This window comes from Monodelphis domestica, chromosome 1 (assembly GCF_027887165.1).
Source record: "Monodelphis domestica isolate mMonDom1 chromosome 1, mMonDom1.pri, whole genome shotgun sequence".
In the NCBI taxonomy this organism is placed as follows: domain Eukaryota; kingdom Metazoa; phylum Chordata; class Mammalia; order Didelphimorphia; family Didelphidae; genus Monodelphis; species Monodelphis domestica.
Genome location: NC_077227.1, coordinates 189,596,505 through 189,617,136, shown reverse-complemented (window position 1 = coordinate 189,617,136; position 20,632 = coordinate 189,596,505). Strand labels below are relative to the sequence as shown.

Here is a 20,632-nt window from a genome sequence, read left to right as displayed (position 1 = left end):
CTGACAAAGGTATAATTACTCAAATTTATAAAGAGCTAAACAAATTATACAAAAAATCAAGCCATTCGCCAATCTATAAATGGGCAAGGGACATGAATAAGCAATTTTCAGTTAAAGAAATAAAAACTATTAATAAGCACATGAAAAAGTGTTCTAAATCTCTTATAATCAGAGAGATGCAAATCAAAACAACTTTGAGGTATCACCTCACACCTAACAGATTGGCTAACATGACAGCATAGGAAGGTGATGAATGCTGGAGGCGATGTGGCAAAGTTGGGACATTGCTGGTGGAGTTTTGAATTGATCCAGCCATAGCACTGCTCGGTTTGTACCCCTAAGAGATAATACGGAAAAAAGACTCTTAGAAGAATATTCATAGTTGTGTTCCTTGCGGTGGCAAAAATTTGGAAAATGAGGGAATGCCCTCCAGTTGAGGAATTGCTGAACAAATTGTGGTATCTGTTGGTGATGGAATACTATTGTGCTCAAAGGAATAATAAAGTGGAGGAATTCCATGTGAACTGGAATGACCTCCGTGAATTGATGCAGAGTGAAAGGAGCAGAAACAGGAGAACATTATACACAAAAACTGATACACTGTGGTACAATAGAATAAAATGGACTTCTCCATTAGTGGTAATGCAGTGATCCTGAACAACTCTGAGGGATTTGCGAGAAAGAACACTATCCATATTCAGAGGAAAAACTGTGGGAGTAGAAACACCAAAGAAAAACAACTGCTTGATTACATGGGTCAAGGGGGATATGATTTGGGGATATAGATTCTAAATGATCATCCTAGTTCAAACATCAACAACATGGAAATACATTCTGATCAAGGACACATGTAAAACCCAGTGGAATTGTGTGTCAGCTACAGGAAGGGTGGGTGGAGGGGAAGGAGGGGAAAGAATATTACCAAGGAATAATGTTCTAAATTGACAGAATAAAATTAAAATTTAAAATTTAAATTAATAAAAAATAAAATAAAATTGAGTGTGAAGGTTCAAGCTCAATCTTCTGAAAAGGATGCCATGTTTTCAAAAAAATGAAGAAATAGAAGCCCTAACCAGTAAATTAATGTACTTAGATTTTCACAACTAATTTGTCAGAATTAGGATTTGAATTCAATTCTTTCTGACTCCAACTTCATATCAGTATATCTCATTTTCTCACAATAAGTAGAGTTTAAGGTAATACTATTGGCTAAAAGGATAATTTTACTTTTCATTTTACATGAAAACAATAAAGAAGTAATTCATTTTGAGGCTCTATTAGCTTTGATGCCATTTAGCTTGTCATATCCCACCAAAATAAATCTGCTTTAAAAAAGACTGTGTTGGACTACATGATCTCTAAATTCTCTTATCAGGTTTGACTATCCTTGACTACATGTAATACAAAACTTCAATTAATTCAATTAATACTTCAAACGAAGTATTAAAACTATTGCTGTTTATATTAGCTATATTCCTTTTCTTCTTTAAAAAAAAAACCCTTATTTTCTGTCCTTAAATCACTGTATTGTATTGGTTCCAAGACAGAAGAGTGATATGGACTAGGCCATTAATCACTTAACCATAAGTGACTTTCCCAGGATCACATATCTAGGAAGTGTCTGAGGACAGATTTGAACCCAGGACCTCCTGTGTCTAGGCCTGGCTCTCAATCCACTGATCCACCCAGATGCCCCCTAAATTAGCTATATTTCAAACAATCTATGTTCTTATCAATGCTCATCTTACTTTTAGTGATGCAGATTGCAAACTATAATTCTCATTTGTTTCCTTCTACAAGTGTACCAAAGGGGTTTACCCAACATCTTGGAGGCCATTCTTACACTCCTTTTATATGTTAATATCACTGGCACATGTGAGATATCCATAAGTCATCAATTGGTCTTGAATGACTAGCCCATCTATTTTTAAAAGCATTTATTCATAGAAGATATATTAATTGAAGCATTCTTATAATTTTATTTGCTTTTTTTACTTACATGATTTTATAAATTAATTTTCTTATGCATATAACTACCATGGTTTCTATTTGAATGAAGTTGACATGAAAATATTCTGTTATTTGAATAGAAAACAGAAGTCTTTAGGGTTCAGAAAAAGACCAAGTTAGTGATTTTTACATATATGTAATAATATACATACATTTACTATAAGCAACATTATATATTATATATGTGCATACATTATACCATTTAATATAAAATGCTATTACTTCATGTCAGGACTATCCTCATTTATCTTCTCTTTATATTTTTCAGAAGCTAGTGCTATATTTGGCAAATAGTCGATACTTAATATGTCACATGTTATATATTTTACACATATTAAGATTGTATAACCTAATTTTATTCAAAATTGTATGGATCTATTAAAATATGCATATAAAGTATGTGAGTTATGCTTGTGACTAGTTAAATGTGCTCAATTATTTTATGGTCAAACCCTCAGTCAGTTCAAATATTAAAGTGATTTATGTCAGGCTGGTCAAACTAGGTGAGACCACAGCAATTAGATTGCTCAGTGGCTAGAGCACCAGGCCTAGAGACAGAAGGTACTAGGTTCAAATCTGGCCTCAGATACATCCTAGCTGTGTGACTGAGCAAGTCACTTAATCCCAGTAACCCAGCCCTTACCTCTCTTCTACCTTGGTTCAATACTAAGTCCAAATACTGGTCCAAAGACAGAAGGTAAGGGTTTAAAAAAAACAAGCTGAAACCTCTTTGAAATGTTACTGCTATTATTTCTTATTCTTTGTGACCTTGGACAAGATATAAAATCTGAATGTCTTGGTATATTAATCTGCAAAATGAGGAGTTTAGTTAAATATATGGCAGGAGTCCTAAAGCATTGGGTCCATCAGTCTGTGAACACTGTCTTTATGTTCTTCCAATATTTTTGTTATTGGAACTAGATATTACAATAGACTCATTCTCATCTTTGAATAATTACATAATTCTTTCACATGAAAAGCTCTCTCCTTTTGTTTTCTCCACCTTTCACCTTTCTTCTCTTCTCCACTCAAGAAACTCCATAAGCCTGGTAGACTTCTAGAAGGATTTGCTAGGAAAATATGAGTCTTATTCTTTAACACATTCCAGAAATGATGCATAAACTTGAGGCTAACCCTATAGAGACTGATAAAATTGGTAAAGAGCATTTCATTTCCATTGAATGTAATGCTCTTCTACTGCTTTATGCCAGGAACATAGAAAATATTCAGATATTCTCTTGGGATATTAGTTATAGCCTCTAAATCCTGTCTGACCCTTTTCTGCATGGTTATTGGTGCCTTGAAGAAATGTATCAGTATGATCACCTGTTTGGGAAAACTATTTTCTTCTCAACTCTCATTTTGGCTGCTGGAAAGAATTTGAGAACAGGATTCCATAATCTCATCTATCCTCTGCCCATATTATTCCCTGAAGTAATATCAATTTAATCATATGTAGATTTCAGTACAACAGAGTTTTTCATAAGAATTTATTTTGTTTAAATATTGATGTATTAGTTGAATATTGATAATAATACAGCGTAATTTGTGGTATTTTTCTTTTTTTTTGTTTTGTTTTATGGATTATACACATCCTATCTCTTCCTCTGAATAATTAGGGAATGCAAAGGATAAGAATGGTACAGCTTGGGCAGGCCTATGTGGTTCGTTATCTGAATCAATGAAATCACAGGTCCATTTGAGATATTTGGATATTTATGGATATTTATTTTTAGCACCTCCAAGTATGTTTTTAATCCATCTTCATGCATTAATTCCGTGTCATGTATGGTTACACTGCTATTTCTAGTCCTTCTTAAAAATATGGAAACTGGAGTTGGAGAAGCTGTGCCTTGGTTAAGCCCATACCAAGACTTCTGATTTTCAGCCTGGTGCCCTTTTCACTGTTGTGCTTTTGCCTAACTTGTTTCAAATGAAGTGTTCAATCATAGGGATCTTTTTTAAGCAGGAAAAAAATAGCAAACCTTAAATCTGTTAAAATTGGGAGGTTCAGAAGGTATCTGTGGTTGCCATTTATGAAACCTAGCAAAGTTGGTCAGTTGAGAAACCAAAACTTGTGTGAGAAATACAGATTATCAACTGTCATTTTGTATGCCATTTAATATGCTTCTTTAGTTGTTTCTGTGTATCATTATTCTCATAGCATACAATATTACTCCAACCTTCACTTCTTATGCCTTTACTTATTATGAAAGAGTGTCATATATAGATAGAATGCTCAATTTATAGTCAAAAAGAATTCAGTTCAAATCCTGATTCTTATAACTCAGTAAACCAGGACATATAACTTCTTTTTCTATCTTTCATTTCTTCATCTATAAAATCGCCATGCTGTTCTTCATTTCCTCTAAGGTCCTATTTAGGTCTAAAACTAGACTTCAGGTTTCAACTTTACTCTTTTGATACGTATGCCCCTATTTTCTTTGTTTTCCCTGATAGAAAAATTCAATAGAGAATTCAATATTCCTTGTTGATCCAGAACAACACATTTCCAATACAGTTGCTGTTCTAGTATACAAAAAGGAATAATATTTGTAATCTGAATAGAAATGAGGACCTGCTTTCTTTGTCATGATCTTTTGCTCCCATATTCTACTATCTTGTTGTTTCTAAGAGTTGAGCGACAGAAGCCAAGTCACAGAATAACAACCGTTAAACATCTTGTTTATTAAATTCTGTTGTCACTGAAACTGCCAGAAATAAATTAATGGTTGTTATCACAGCAGGACATTTCTTGTTCACAAGAAAAATATCTTGACATATTTTTTGACTTTGTGATTTCTCTACATTTCAAGGGTATAAATTAATCTCCAAAGGATCCTAGGGAATATCTTTCCTGGACACTTCACTTATACATCAAGTTGGCCATGTTAGCAATCTAATCACAAACCTGTAATTCAGTGGACAACAATTTCTTATTGTGAGCAGTATAGCAGCTTTTACTATCATTTAGGTCAGCCTAAGACTGCTGATGCGCCATATGTTTCAGGCCAGGGATGATGGATGGTATCCTCTGATGCCCAGCCCTAAGTGATTGGAAAGATTGAAGACACCCAGTTCACTTAAGCTTGCTTACTATTACATCAAGTAATCAGTGTGATAGGCAAACCTGTGCTCTTTATGTCACACTGTTCAAGTTTTTGCAAGAACATTATGTCAAAAAGACCCCACTAAATCTTTTTTTCCCCGATGGCAATCAAGCTACTATAATAATCACTTACCAACTGTACTTCTCCAATACATTAAGCACATAGATATGTAAAATTTTTGGAATGTCACATATTTATATAAACTAGGTATTATGTTTAACTTTAAAGGAAACCTGTTTAGAAATAACAAAGCAAACTGAAGTATTAAACAAATCTAACTCCTTTTTCTTCAGAGTACCATGTATTTTGATAGTTTAGTTCCTGCTTTTTCTTTTTTTCTTTTTAAATCATTCTGGTCATCTTAACAGAATAAGAGACTTTCTTAAAGGAATGGGACACTTTCTTTTTTTTAATCTATGGTAAAAGAAGGTAGGCTGCTTTTCTGCAAATTTTGTCATAAAATAGGTTGACTTGCAAAGATTTATCTTTCTGCTGATAGTGATCCATGTTAATACCATCATCTTCAATCCCATTGGACCAATATCCAACACAAACAATTAGGAAAATCTTCCCATCTGATAGTCAGGTGGTATTGTGGTGTGAGAAATCCTTTAAAAAGCAGATGAAGATAAAACAGGCATATATTTTAAGAGACCAATTTTCCATGAGGGGCATAAATTATCAAGATAAATCCAACAAAATTCCCTCGATTGTATTGTTTCAGCCTCTATACTTTATGACATTGAGCAAAGCATTCCTCGGAATGACTAAATATATTTTTTGATTTGACTTCAATGCCTATATTGAAGGAATACAAAACTTTTAAAGTTCTGAATATTAAATGCAGGTCTCGCCCTTGATCATCCCATCCCCTCTGCCTGCCTTGCATCTAAAAAACTTAGCTCCTTGAAGTTTGACACTCCTTTTTTTAAAACCTGCAACTTCCTCCAAGGATTGACTGTCCAATTTGTATTTTCTAGAGAGAAAAAAATGTTGGGAATTAATTTTATACCCCGAAAAAATATTATTTGAAAAATTTTAAATCTGCTGTACTATATGTAATTGAGATATACACATTTGTAACATGCAATAGGGAGATCATGTATGTGTAATACATGTTTACTTTTCTATCTCTACATGTTGGTATACATAACATACCTATGTTATTTGGGCTTTTTTTTTCTTTTAAAACTATTCCATTAATGGTTTCTTATTAGATAAAAAATGAGGACTTTTCTGTGTTTAAATCACTTTTTTTAATCATGTCTGAAATAAAATAGTATTTCACTTTCAGTTTTATCAGCATTTCATGATAGATTATCCGTTTTGGGTTGCGGATTTTGGTACTGGAGAGGATGGATGACCCCAGCATCTTTGTTTTATTTTATTGACTTTTCAATGGATTTCCAACCTGATTTTCTGACCAGATACTAGTCTTGGTTGCCTGTTTGATTCTGAAGAGCAATGTAGGCATTCTTAGTAGAACTAGTTTTAGATGAAGTCATTTTTGCTACAAGGTGTTTATCTATTTTTTCTGCTTTCCACACGCATGTATCCAGATGGTTCTGTTTTAGGCATTCAATGACCGTAAGTGTTGATTTATTAACACTCTAGAAATTATATCCTCAGAATACTGACTATATGTACATATTACCTATGCAGCATTCCAAACTGCAGAGAGTAAATTAGGACTACAGGGCCAACATAATCATTTCAACAATAAGCATTTATCCAGCCCTACTATGTGCAGGTCATTGATTTAGGCAACAGAGAAAAAGATAAATAAGGCACAATCCCTACCCTCACTTGAATAAAAGAAAAGAAAGACTACCATCCTTTTGGTAGTCTTTTTTTTTTTAAACCCTTACCTTCCATCTTGGAGTCAATACTGTGTATTGGCTCCAAGGCAGAAGAGTGGTAAGGGCTAGGCAATGGGGGTCAAGTGAGTTGCCCAGGGTCACACAGCTGGGAAGTGTCTGAGGCTAGATTTGAACCTAGGACCTCCCGGCTCTAGGACTGGCTCTCAAACCACTGAGCTCAACTACCCAAGCTTCCAAGCTCTCAAACTACCCAGCTTCCCCCCCCCCTTTTTTGGGGGGGGGGACAACAAAATTTTTATTTTTAAAAAGACACTGTGGTACTATTGGGTCATAAGAGAGAATGACCAATTTGTAAGTGTGTATGTTACCTGCCACTCCACCCCCCCACCCCAAACCACCCCCAAAAAACTCTGGGTAGCTTCTGGGTAGCCTTTCTGGGTAGCCTTTGTATTGAGCCAGTCCTGAGGAAACAAAACAGATGATCTAGGAGTTGGTATCCATTACACAATAAATCTGCTATTGAGGAACAGGGAATAGATTTGTGTAAACCTCAAACCAACAGATTTCAGAAAATGTTTCCTTAATCTTTCTTCTTTCTGATTCTATACAGAAAAGGAGGAAAGTGAGAGGTGAAATTTATTGTAATAATTTCTCATTTTTATATACAAGATTTTCCTAATTTACCTTACTTAATGTTCTCTCTCACTGGTCTCTTAAAATTCTTGATCTATTATGATCATGTGATCATGTATCTCATAAACGTGTGTGTGTGTGTGTGTGTATTACTATACAAAATAGTTACTTGAAGAGTAGTAGATTTAAGGCAATGAGGTCTAGGCAAAGAAATTTTTGGATGTAAGGAATGAGGACCATGGAGTGTTGTACCACCATAATGTCGGTTCCTTAGCAAGACTATGAATTAGTCTCTCATACACATTGGATCCAACCCAAAGCAACTAAAAAATAATTGTTTTTCCTCAGAGTAAACTTCCTATTCCTATTCCAAAGTAACCTTGAGTAACGTAGAGAACTGATTTCTTCTTAGACCTTAATGTGACATTTGATAAGCATTTTCAATGGGATAATTCCCATTGAATAAATAAAAGTAGTTTAGCAAGAAAGATATAGTGGAAAAGTTTGGTACAGTATGTATTACTTATTTTCATCATTTTCCTTAAAATTATTGCCTGATTGTGGAACGAGCCTTTGACATTCTTTCCTTCATTCATTGTCATTGAATGGGAAATGTGAGCTTTTCACTTGAGTGGACTGCTGCCCACTTCCCCAGTCCTCTTGAACAAATGCTAAAAATGGCAGAGCCTTATGTTAAACCCAGTTCCCTGTTGGTAAACTGAATTATATGCACCCAGAGGTAGCATAATATGGACTAAGGTGTAACTTCCATCTATGTCATAATGAAATAGCTGCTCATAAGTAGTTGGAGATCACTGTGAAAGATCTTCCTTCATTTTATTTTGCAGAAAGCCATCAGACAGGTTTGCATCATCTAACTCTATCAATCAAGGACCTCAACCACTGCTTGCTGCTAAAAGCTTTCCTGTTTGTCTCTGTTTTTTCACAGACAGCTCAATAACTTGTCTGAGGAGCTGTGATAAATGTACCATGTACTTCTAAACTGTCTCTTTAACACTGGACTGCATTTCTACTTGTAATGCTTGTGACTAATTGCTTGTATCAAAGGCTTTTTATTTATTTGTAATGATAATTCAATAGGCTTATCATTTATATTTTTCACTCTTCTTCATGAAGTGGTTTTATTTTAAAGTTACAGGAAGCCAACTCTCTGTCAGTTGGCTCATGTCATAGCAACTCTGCTGAATGAATAAGCTGTCAAGTTGAGGACATAATTGGCCAACCCTTGTATGTAACCCGGGCAAGTGCAAATTCCTAATGATTTTTCTTTCTTTTTTGTAAATGCCACACATCAGGCATAGTTTTAAACATCAACTTTATGGCTGCCCTTTGTGTTACTCTGAAGAGAAATTTCCTGGTGGTTTTGTCTTCACCTAGAAGAACAGTAGTCTGTCTATCTATCTATCTATCTATCTATCTATCTATCTATCTATCTATCTATCTATAGATAAAACTCACCCCATTTTGGCACAATTGCCAGTTTCTGCTGAGGAGGCCTAGAATAGAGCTATTATGATGAAAAAATAACTTTTCACCCTGAAAGAAGATGGTTCTTTCAGATCAGGTTGGGAGTCAGTGGTAGGGCAAAGGAAAGAAGAACATATTACAGCTATCTGCAAATGAGCTTTACCATCAGTTATAGTATGGAGAAAATCAGACTCTAGTAGATGGGCTGATAATATCTTGACCTCTTGAAACACATTTAACAACCCAATACCTATATGCCTTTTCCTTATATCTTCTCTTTTTGTTTTGTTTGTGTATTTATAGTTTGTAGGGTTTTCTTTCCTTTGTAAGGAAGTTCTTTGATGGAAATATTGGTGTGTTCTAATGACAAAGTTGTGGTAGGTTAAAAAAAAACCAAACCTACATATAAAGACCGAGATACTTAGATGCTGGAGCAAGGTAATATATTATCAAGTGCTAGCAAATTTAAAAGGGAAAATCTTTGTTTTGAGGTTACATTTAGCTCATGGTTATATGTTTGCTAGAATACAGGATTTTGAGATGAAGGTTTCTAAACAATATGAAAACAAACTAAAAGATTTGACAAATAGGCTGTTGAAATGCTTCTGGTTAGAGTAGTTTTAAAATCAAATTTGAAAATATTGCAATCCTTTGTATGTAAGTGTAATTTGTGCACTAGTGAAGAAATAAAATGTATCCTTTTACTTTTTTTAATTCTGAAAAAAAACCACCAAAAAAGAGCATTTTCACACACAAAGAAGAATACAAAAAGAAGATTGTATAAGAAACACTGAATCTCCATTCTGTATCACTTTTAAAAAAAAATAGCATAAATTCTACATATTACATTCAAATGTGCTCTCCTTGTCTACACTTCATTCTATCTTCACTCTTTTCCACTCTACCCATCTTAAAAATGTTTTAATGACCTACTTTCTTTGTTATCATTATTAGTAATTTCATCTTTCCTTACCTCCTTTCCACATTACTTCAGTTAAAAAAAAACAAAGGAAAAGAAAAATTCGCTTGTTACAAATAAACATGGCGAACAGAATTAATAAAAATTTTTCCTGTTCAGTTCATTTCTCTTCTGTCAGGAGATGAGTAACATGCTTTGTTATAGCACCTCTGGAAACATGGTTAGTCACTGCATTAAGCAGAGTTGATAAGATTTTTGTGTTGTTTTTCTTTACAGTATTGTTGTCCTTGGATAAAATGTTCTTTTTCTTTGCTCACTTCATTCTCTATCAGTCCATATTTCCCATGGTTCTCTGAAATCATCTCTTTGGTTCTATTTCATGGAACACTAATATTCTATTATGTTTGCACATTCATCCATTCCCCAAAAGATATATATCATTCCTTCAAATGGAGAGCTGATGTTAATTTTTTTAAGTGTGAGTCTGTTTTCTGGATTATCTATAATATTTCATGTCTTAAAAACTAAAATATGTCATATAATTATATATATATATATATATATAAGAAAAATCAAATTCCTTGTCCACTATGAATTTGTGAGAGATGTGTGTCTCTATATAGGCTATAGAGAATCAGTTTTTTTGTTTGGAATTCAGAATTTTTATCTCTTAAAATCAGGCAAGTATGTTAATGCCAATATAATAGGCATTCCTTCATTCAGTCTAACTGGAATGTTACATTCTACTTTGCCTAAAGCCCTAGAGAGATAGGATGTAAACAGTCTTGTCCTTTTCCTCCAGGAGTTTACAATGTATTAGAGTGTTGACTCTAATACAAAACAACATAATGAGACTTATATGAACTGGCAATATTCAGGAAGGCTTTATAATGTGAAGTCGCATTTTGACTAATCCTTGAATGATGGGTAAAAATAAAATAGATAGAGATGGAAGAAATAGTCCACTCTAGATCCAGAGAATAGCATAAATAAATACATAGAGAAAAGAAAGTTTTTTTTTTCATTATATGGTGAACAGTTGGTTTTTTGAAGAAGAGAGGTTTAAATGTAAAAAAAAATGAAGAAATAATATTAGATAAAGCATATGAGAATCAGGAATCGGAAGGCCTTGAATGTCGGGGTAAGGAGTTTCTCAATCAAGAAATGAAAAACCATCTTTAATTAGCATAGCAAAATAATTACTCAATAAATAAATAATTGTTGTGTCTATTATATACCAGGCACTATGCCAACTTCTGGGAATAAAGAAAAAAGGTAAAAGATAGGTCCTATACTCATAGAGCTTTCAATCTAATGGGTAAGAGAGAAGGCAAACAACTATATAAAAAGCAAGCTGTATCCAAGGTAAATAGGAAATATATAATAGAGGAGTTGAGGAAAGCTTCCTCTAGACCATAGGATTTTAGTTTAAACTTAAAGGAAGCCAAGGATGGTAGTAGTTGGAGCAGAGGAGGGAGAATATTCCAGAAATGGAAAAATGCCAGAGAAAATGCCCATAGTTGATAGAAAGACAGAGTGATTTGTTCATAAAATAGGTAGGAGGCCATGTCATTGGATCAAAACTTCATAACAGGGTGTAAAGTATAATAAAAGTAGGAGACACATTTTTGAAGGCCTTTGAAAGACAAACTGACCATTTTGTATTTGATCCTGAAAGCAATAGGAAGCCACTGGAATATTTTGAATAAGAATATTATAGTCAGACCCAAGATTTAGGAAAATCATTTTGTCAGATGACCAGAAAATGGACTGAAACAAGGAGGGACTATTAGGAGCCCCATCAGCAAGCTTTTGTAATAGTTCAAGCATGAGGTAATGAGTACCTGTACCAAAGTGATGACAGTATCATCTAAGATATATGGAAATTAGTGAACATATTTAATGTTTGCATTAGTCCAGGCAAGGAGTAATTGTGCACCAAATTAGTGGAGTGGTGTCTGTTAACTAAAAAACAGGGATGAATGCAAGAGATAACACCAATAGAGCAATGACTGGATTAGTCAGATTAATATTGTGAGGAAAGCCCTCCATTTAATGTCAGAAGGACTGGGGTTTGAATTCACACTGAAAAGAAACAAGAACTACTGCTTATTATAATTTGCTGCCATTAAAGCTACTTTTTCACTAAAGGGCCATTCTGAAAACAATGTTGGAAATTCTGTTTCTATTTCAACCTTCACCAGGGTAAGGCAAAAGCCTGGTTGAAAAAAGAAAACAGTCATTTGACCCATGCCTTTAGGTGCCTAGTATTAGAAACCTCTTGGTTTCTATCAAAATATGGAAATTTGGATTCTACACTACTTCCTTTCACTCTATGACCAAGCATAATGTTCTACCACATTGTTAAGATTCACCCTGCTTCTCCATAAAGTAAGTTGCCCTAAAGACCACCTTTTCTATGTTTCTCTTCACTACTCTTACCATTGTCCTCTGTTCATCAATGTCGGTGATCACTATTACAATATACTGTAATACTATCTTGTTTCCCCTTTGAATGAGTTGTTTTTCCCCCTATCCTGTTACATTTTTTTTTTTGCAAAAATAAATATCTATATCTATATATATCTTCTACATTTTGAGTTCAAGATTTGGACCTGAAAAGTTGAAAACTCTTTTCAAAGCTATCTTTCACAATTCTTATTTTATCCTACTTATTTCTAGTTCTCTTCCTCCATTAGTCTCTTCTTCCATTCTCCTGTTTTGTACCACCCCTTTCCCTACTCAGTGATTAACAAATACCTCATCATGGAGAACTTGCTCTTATGCTTTTCATCTTCTGATGATCATTGATACTTTATCTTCTTTAAAAAAAAAACACTTTATTGCATGATACCATCTTCAGGAAAGGCAAATATGTGAAGGAAGATATCTTTCTGAGTTCAAATCCAGCCTTAGACACTTACTACCTGTGTAACTCTGGGCAAGTCCCTTAACCCTATTTGCCTCAAGTTCTTCATCTGCAAAAGGAAAAGAAAATGGCAAACCACTCTAACATCTTTGCCAAGAAAACTTCAAATGAGGTCACAGACAGTTGGACACAAATGAAATGTTGGGGGAGTACCCATTGTTTGTGAGCATGACCTAGATCTAAAACCTGCAAAAGAATAGAAGAATAAGGAATAAACATTTATATAGCACCTACTTTGTGATTGGCACTATTTTAAATGCTTTTGTAGATATTTCATTTTATTTCCCTTCCCAACAACTTAACAGCTGAGGACACTGAGTCAAGCAGAAATTAAATGACTTGCTCAGGTGTTGCAGAGCTTCATAATTGGAACTCAGATCTTCCTGATTCCAGGCCCAGCATTCAATCCACTGTACAATAGATTGCCCTTAATTGAAAAGTTAATGATGTAGATTGAAAAAGAGCAGTTAGGAAAGAGGAGAAATAGCAAAAAACAATGCCATAGAAACTTCAAGAGGAAAGAGCATTCAGAGACTTCAGGGTGTATGGGGTTTCTAGCATAGGTATGGCTAAAAAATGCATCGCTCTGTGCCCAAACTCATGATGAGATTCTCTAAAAGTAGCTGGACCTGTCTTTGAGCAATATATGCACAAATACATGAAGTATGCTAATTCACCTTTACCTACAAAGAGACTAAGGCAAACATCATTATAAGGAAAAAGCAATTCTTCATTTTCTGTGCTTAGGCAGTCATGATGGAGACAATTTCCTGACCAAGTTGAGGAAAATGATGTTAATTTACTCAACCAATATTTTTTATTAATTTATCCCCCTGAGTATATCTACGATCATGTAATATCCCCCTCCTCTTACCTAGGTTGACTTTCTTCTTTCTTGTGCCTTTCATTCAGTGTGTAGTTCAAGTCCTCTGTCTTTTTCTTTGGTGAATCAAGTTCACAATTTCTCCCCTGTATTTTTATTCCCTGTCACTCATTTGCAATTAGCAAATTTTGCTTTTCATTATTATTAACTTTTTATATGAATGTGTTCCCTCTCCTAATTAATTTGTGAGCTCCTAGAAAGCAGGAATGATACTTCTTTGCATCCTCCAAATTGTCTGGAACATGCTTTTGCCCCATCAACTAGCTGCTGAGTAAAACACACAAAGTGAACTATATATTCATCAGATCCAGGATTTTGACCTCCTTGGAATTTAATCAATTCAATTCAACAAGCTTTTATTAAGCATTTGAAATGTACAAAGCATTGTCTTACATTTAAAAAAAATGCCCTGGGACATATTCAACCAGGAGGAGAAGCTGATATACTTCATACCCAACCCCTAGTACTTCTGAGTTCTCACCCTGCTGCCATCAATAAGCAGTGCCTCCTTCTGAAGGTTCACTCTATCCATGAATATTATCTTTTCCAGATTTTTGTTGTGGTTTCCAGGTCATCCTCTTTCCTTAGAATATATTCCTATTAGAATGTAAGCTCCTTGAATATAGGAACTATCTTGCTTTCTTGTATCTATTTTCTTAGTGCTTTGTATAGTGCCTGCCACCAAAGTGTTTACATGATTGATATACCTACATACCTACCTATATACATTTCTTTCTATCTATCTATCTATCTATCTATCTATCTATCTATCTATCTATCTATCTATTATCTATCTGCCTGCCTGTCTGTCTGTCTATATAATTATGTTTCTGAGAATAATCTATACACACACTGAGATCTTCCCTGAGGAGAATATTATTGGGCGATAGGCAATATTTTGCAAGTAATATATCCCATTACATCATATCTTTAATATACTTGATTGATAGATTCCCAATGTCCTTATTGTTTATTGATAGTTTATTTTTTAATCAATAAAAGTCAGCCCTATCTTCCTCCTACCTCACCCTTCCTTCTCCCACTTTGAGAAAGCAAGAAAAACAAAATCCCTCCTAAACATGTAGTTGAGTAGAACAAATTTTCATATTATTATTATGGGTCATGTCCAAAAAAGTCTTAATCTTTACTTTGAATCCATTACCTCTTTATTTGGAGATGAGTAGCCACATTTTATCTTGAGTCTTCTAGAATCATGATTGGTCACTGAACTGGGAGGTTCTAAATCTTTCAAAATTTCTTATCTTCATGGTATTATTGCTTAAATGATTTGCTTTGTTTTGCTCACTTCATTCCACTTACCTATGTATATATGTACACATACATGCCCACACACTTAAATTGACAGTGACCTAGTTGCAAAATTGAACAAGGGATAGAATGGATTGAATTTTCTTCACTAAATTTCAAAGTTCTTTTTTAATGATCCCAAACTTCTTCCTGAAGCAAAGGCCTATCTTCTTATATTATGTATCTCTGATAAAGTTTTGTATCCCAGATATATAGGTACACAACAAAATTGTTTAAAACAAAAGCTATTTCCCAGTAGATAACTGGTCAAGGGATATGAATAAATGATTCTCAAAAGAAGAACTTTAAATTATTAACAACCATATGAAATGTTTCTAATCACTAATAATGAGAGAAATGTAAAAAGAAGGAAGAAAGAGGTAATCACTTTTTGAGGCAGAGAATCCCCGAAGTTTCTTATCATGTTGCAAAGGGGTAAAGAAGCCTGAAGATGAGAATAGTAAATATTGGGCAGAATGTGCAAAGATAGGTACTTTAATGCATTTTGATGTAGCTGTTAATTAGTACAGTATAACCATTTTGAAAAACAATCTGGAATTATATGATTTATGTATCTAAAATGTCTATGCCATTTGACCCAAAGATTCCATGATTAGGTATCAATTTAAAAGTATTGCTAACAAAGCCTCACATATGCCAAAATATTTGTAGTAGCACTTTTTGAGGTATCAAAAAGCAGGAAGCAATATATATGCTCATCAGTTAGGAAATAGATAAACAAATTGTACATTAATATACCAGAATATTACTGTGCTGTTAGACATGAACAATGATGACTACAGAGAGAAAGAGATATATAAAGACTGTCAGGCCAATGATAAATACAGCTCCAACAATGAAGAAGTAAAGAATAGCAACCATGTAATATTTGAAACTGAATGCTAGGAAATTTCCAAGAATTGGTACCAAATAAGAACATGAAAAGACATCTCCACCTATTTTTTGCAGATGGTCACAGCATGGGCTGCTATTAGCATCATGTTCAGGCATATCCACATGGATAAAATATCTGTTTCATTGGAATGTATTGGACTGAAATTACTCCACTTTCATGGAAATGTTTTATATTTCTTATATGGAGTATCTTTTCTTTCTTCCTAATTTTTTGTTGGATGTGAATTCACTAAGTATACAGTAGAATCAGGAATTTCAAAATCCTGCAACATCCCCAAGATTTCTATTATGGAATTAAAATTAGTATTATTTACTAATCATTAAGAATTGGTAATATTTATTCTTTAATACATAGAATAACTACAACAGCCAACCTGATGACAAAGTAAAATTTCATGTACCAAATCTCCTTGGTTCCTATTCAATAGACTGCATTCCAAGAACAATAGTTTTGCTGAAATGGAATGTGATGAGGGAATCAAAGATGGGTGGAATGATAAGAGAGTGGAATAAGTGATTCCTCATTCATCCTTTCGATAGTAATTTCAATGTTTGTATACAGATATCACTATCACAACATAAGAATGGTAAAAGGAATATGAGTTTTTCCATATAAGTAAAGCCTTTCAATTGTGTTGCTAATCATAATCCTTACCACTTTGCCTCAATGAAGTATCTTTACCAGTGTGAAGTATAAAATACTGGTGTCACCCATTGCTTATAATTCTATGGAGAAATAGATGTCATACAGGAAGCAAAAATATATACTTTTACAACTGAAATTTAGAGCTCAGAGGGGGCCACGGCAATAATCTTACATATAACCCAAGCTCTTAAAAAAAAAAAGAAAAACGAAAAGCCCTTACCTTCTGTCGTATAATCAATACTAAGTATCAGTTGCAAAGCAAAAGAGTAGTAAGAGTGAGGCAAATTGGAGTTAAGTGACCTGCTTAGGGTTACAAAGATAGATAGTATCTGAAGCCATATTTGAACCCAGGATATCCTGTCTCCATACCTAGCTTTCTATTCACTGGGCCACCTCACTGTCCCCCAATTTTCTCTTTTGATGATAAGAAAACTGGGACACACAAGTTAAATGATTTTCTTATAGTTAGAGAGCCAGGCTATACCACAATTCCTTTGTCTCCAAATCCAATTCTATTGCTACCACAACATACTAACCGAGCCAAGCCATTAAGTCAAAAAGCATCAATTGGAAAACTATAGAGCAATCTCTTTAATGAACATAGATGCAAAAATCTTAAATAGAATACTAGCAAAAAGACTCCAGCAAGTGATCATGAGGGTTATTCATTATGACTAGGTGGGATTTATACCAGGAATGCAAGGATGGTTCAGTATTAGGAAAACCGTACACATAATTGACCGTATTAATAAGTCAACTCACAAAAATCACGATTATTTCAATAGATGCAGAAAAAGCCTTTAACAAAATATAACACCCATTCCTATTGAAAACACTAGAAAGTAGGAATAGAAGGTCTTTTCCTAAAAATAATAAACAGAATATATCTAAAACCATCAGCAAACATCATCTGCAATGGAGATAAATTAGAAGCTTTCCCAATAAGATTACAAGTGAAACAAGGATACCTATTATCACCTCTATTATTTAACATTGTACTAGAAACACTAGCAGTAGCAATTGGAGAAGAAAAAGAAATTGAAGGTATGAAAATTGTCAATGAAGAGACCAAGTTATCACTCTTTGTGGAGGATATGATGGTCTACTTAAAGAGTCCTAGAGAATCAACCAAAAAGCTAGTCAAAATAATCAACAACTATTAGCAATGTTGCAGGATACAAAATAAACCCATATAAGTCATCAGCATATCTATATATTTCCAACACATCTCAGCAGCAAGAATTAGAAAGAGAAATTCCATTTAAAATCACCCTAGACAATATAAAATACTTAGGAATCTATCTGCCAAGACAAACACAGGAACTATGTGAACACAACTACAAGACACTCTCCACACAACTAAAACTAGATCTAAACAATTGGAAAAACATTGATTGCTCATGGGTGGGATGAGCTAACATAATAAAAATGATAATCTTACCCAAATTAATTTACTTATTTAGTGCCATGCCCATTGAACTACCAAAAAACTTTTTTTACTGGAAAAAAAAAAGATTACAAAGTTCATTTGGAAGAACAAAAGATCAAGGATATCCAGGGAAATTTCTTTTCTTTTTAAAAAGTCTGATAGATTTATTCAGGTTTGTCTGGAAGTCCAGAATAGGTTAATAACTTAATATGACTTTCTCCTCCTGGAAAATATGCATAAGCTTCTTAATCTGAGCAAAGTAAGCACCTAATCAGATGATATTTCCTCAATTCTTACCAAGTATAGTTCTACTGCCCCTTGGCATCCAGATTCTTATAATAGTCCCTGAAATAGTAAAAAGCAATAAAGCAAATGGCCTTTTAAAGTGCAGCATCTCATTCTGGCCAAGCTGACCTTGGCAAGACCCATGATTTAATTTTGGTAGTTAAATTCCCATTGTTATGAAACTTTTTTCTTCCCATTTTAAACTTGCATTCTATATCTATACTCCTTTCACTGTTACTAAGACCTGAGTTTTTCATTTGGGTAATGTACATAAAATGGAACAAATGAGAGAATGACATCTGTTTGTACTTGACATGCTTTATACAAATGGCTTGCATCCATATGCAATGCTATTGTAAGAATATACTTATCCCCATCTTTTTTTGTCTCATTTGCCAGAGCAATAATGTATTTGAGAGAATATCTTACTTTATTTCATCTTTCTGTTATCAAAGGCATATTTACAGTTAGAATCCATATTGTAATCATTGAAAAGAGAATAAGAAACAGTTCTGTATTCCAAGAAGGTGCAGTCTATAGATAGCCATTCATATTAGTTACCTAATGAAATATTTGTGCTATAAAATCATAGAATTTGCATATGTCACAGATATATGTATCAAGTTCCTTTTGATATCTCGTGATAGTTTTGTCTTTAAAGTTAAATCCAACTAGCAAACATTAATCTAATTCCTACTGTGGCAGGGTACTTTGATAAGGAGTGGGAATGTAAAAACAATATGAAAAGGAGTAGTGCTCTGAGGGAGTTTACTTTGTTTTTCCTCCTTCCTTTCTGAAGAGGACCTATGCCTTTATGTAGTGATGTCTTGATTTGAGAGTGAATTGGATTTAAGTGAGACAGAGTTGCACAGGTAGCCTCACATCCTCTACCAGAGTGCTCTAAGTTTAGTGTCAAGCCAAAAAAACTGGTGATGCCCTGATATACATTGGATTATCTTAGATTTTTCCATGTCTGACCAAGCTCTAAGTGCTCCCCAGTTCCTGTTTCAGCAGACTTCATGATTGTTGGTACAAGTTGTTTTCATTGGTCCATTCAATCAGGGAAAGTCTACACATACTTGGGGTAGACATCCCCTGAACTCACAGACCAATTGGAGGTCTGTCAGTTTTCTTCAATTTGCTTCAGCAGATTTGCTGAGAAAGTTTTACAGCAGTGTGGCTTCTGGTCATGCTGCAACTTCTTGGAACCACAGGTGGAAGTTGAGTGACAGATAGATACCAGAGATAAAAGAGTAGCACTGGAAAGGACTTGGGAAACCTTCAGATCAGAGGTGCTAGTTCTTCCTACATACTTTATACACCCTATACTATAATATCAGTAACCTAATGCTCAAATCCTATTTTCTGCAAGAAGTCTCTCACTGTTCCTGAGCTTTTAATATCTTCCCCTTTAAGATTACCTTCCTTTTACTTAGTGTGTTTCATATATCCCTAATTATTTCCAAGTTTTTCTCAATATTAAGACATGAGCTCTATGATGTAAGGGATTATTTTCTGCCTGTCTTTGTATACCCAGAATGTGACACACTGACTGATAGATAATAGGTGCTTAATAAATGCTTTCTAACTGACTGATTATTGAAGTACTTGTATTAAATTTGTACAGAATTTGTGAAACATCTATTATGGGCAAAACTCTTACTTAGGTGGGAAAACCTCAAAACATCACTGCCTTTTTCACTAGTGGAGAATTAGTATTGTATATTCTTACTCTCATCAGTATAGTGTGTTATACTCTTTATCCAAGTGTAAAAATTAAAATTAAAGTCTATAATAAAAATATTATATTTTAGGAGATTTATTAAAGATCATTATAAATAAAGGAATAAAAGGGAAAAAATAAAAACCACATATCCATGGCTAATCAGCCAGTTCAAACCCCTTCACTACTCATCCTTGCCAGGAAGCCAAAGAGCCTGAGCCCTTGAATGCCCACTAAATTTATTCCCTGTCTACAGGAAGTACATAATTATAGGAAGTCCGTGGGCTCCTGGGAAATGTAGTTTTTTAGGATAACAGATTTTCAATTATACACAAGAGCCTAAGTTCCTCTTCAGATAAAAGGAATTAACTGACTTCTTTTTCTCCGAAAGAATGATAATCTTGAGATGTAAGTTTCAGTCTTAATTCATTTTCTGATTTACTGAAGAAAGGTCATCTGGCCCAACTATCTTACTTATTCCTTTTTGGAAATAAACCTAATATCCCTAGACCTCTTCATTTCATAGTAGTTTCT

At 34.1% G+C, this 20,632-nt stretch overlaps 1 protein-coding gene across 3 annotated transcripts in view; it reads left to right on the top strand.

The window, feature by feature from the left end:
* The window catches only part of WDR72 (WD repeat domain 72), a 325,916-nt gene that overhangs the window by 258,204 nt on the left and 47,080 nt on the right, over positions 1 to 20,632 (top strand). The gene's annotated exons all lie outside the window — the stretch shown is intronic.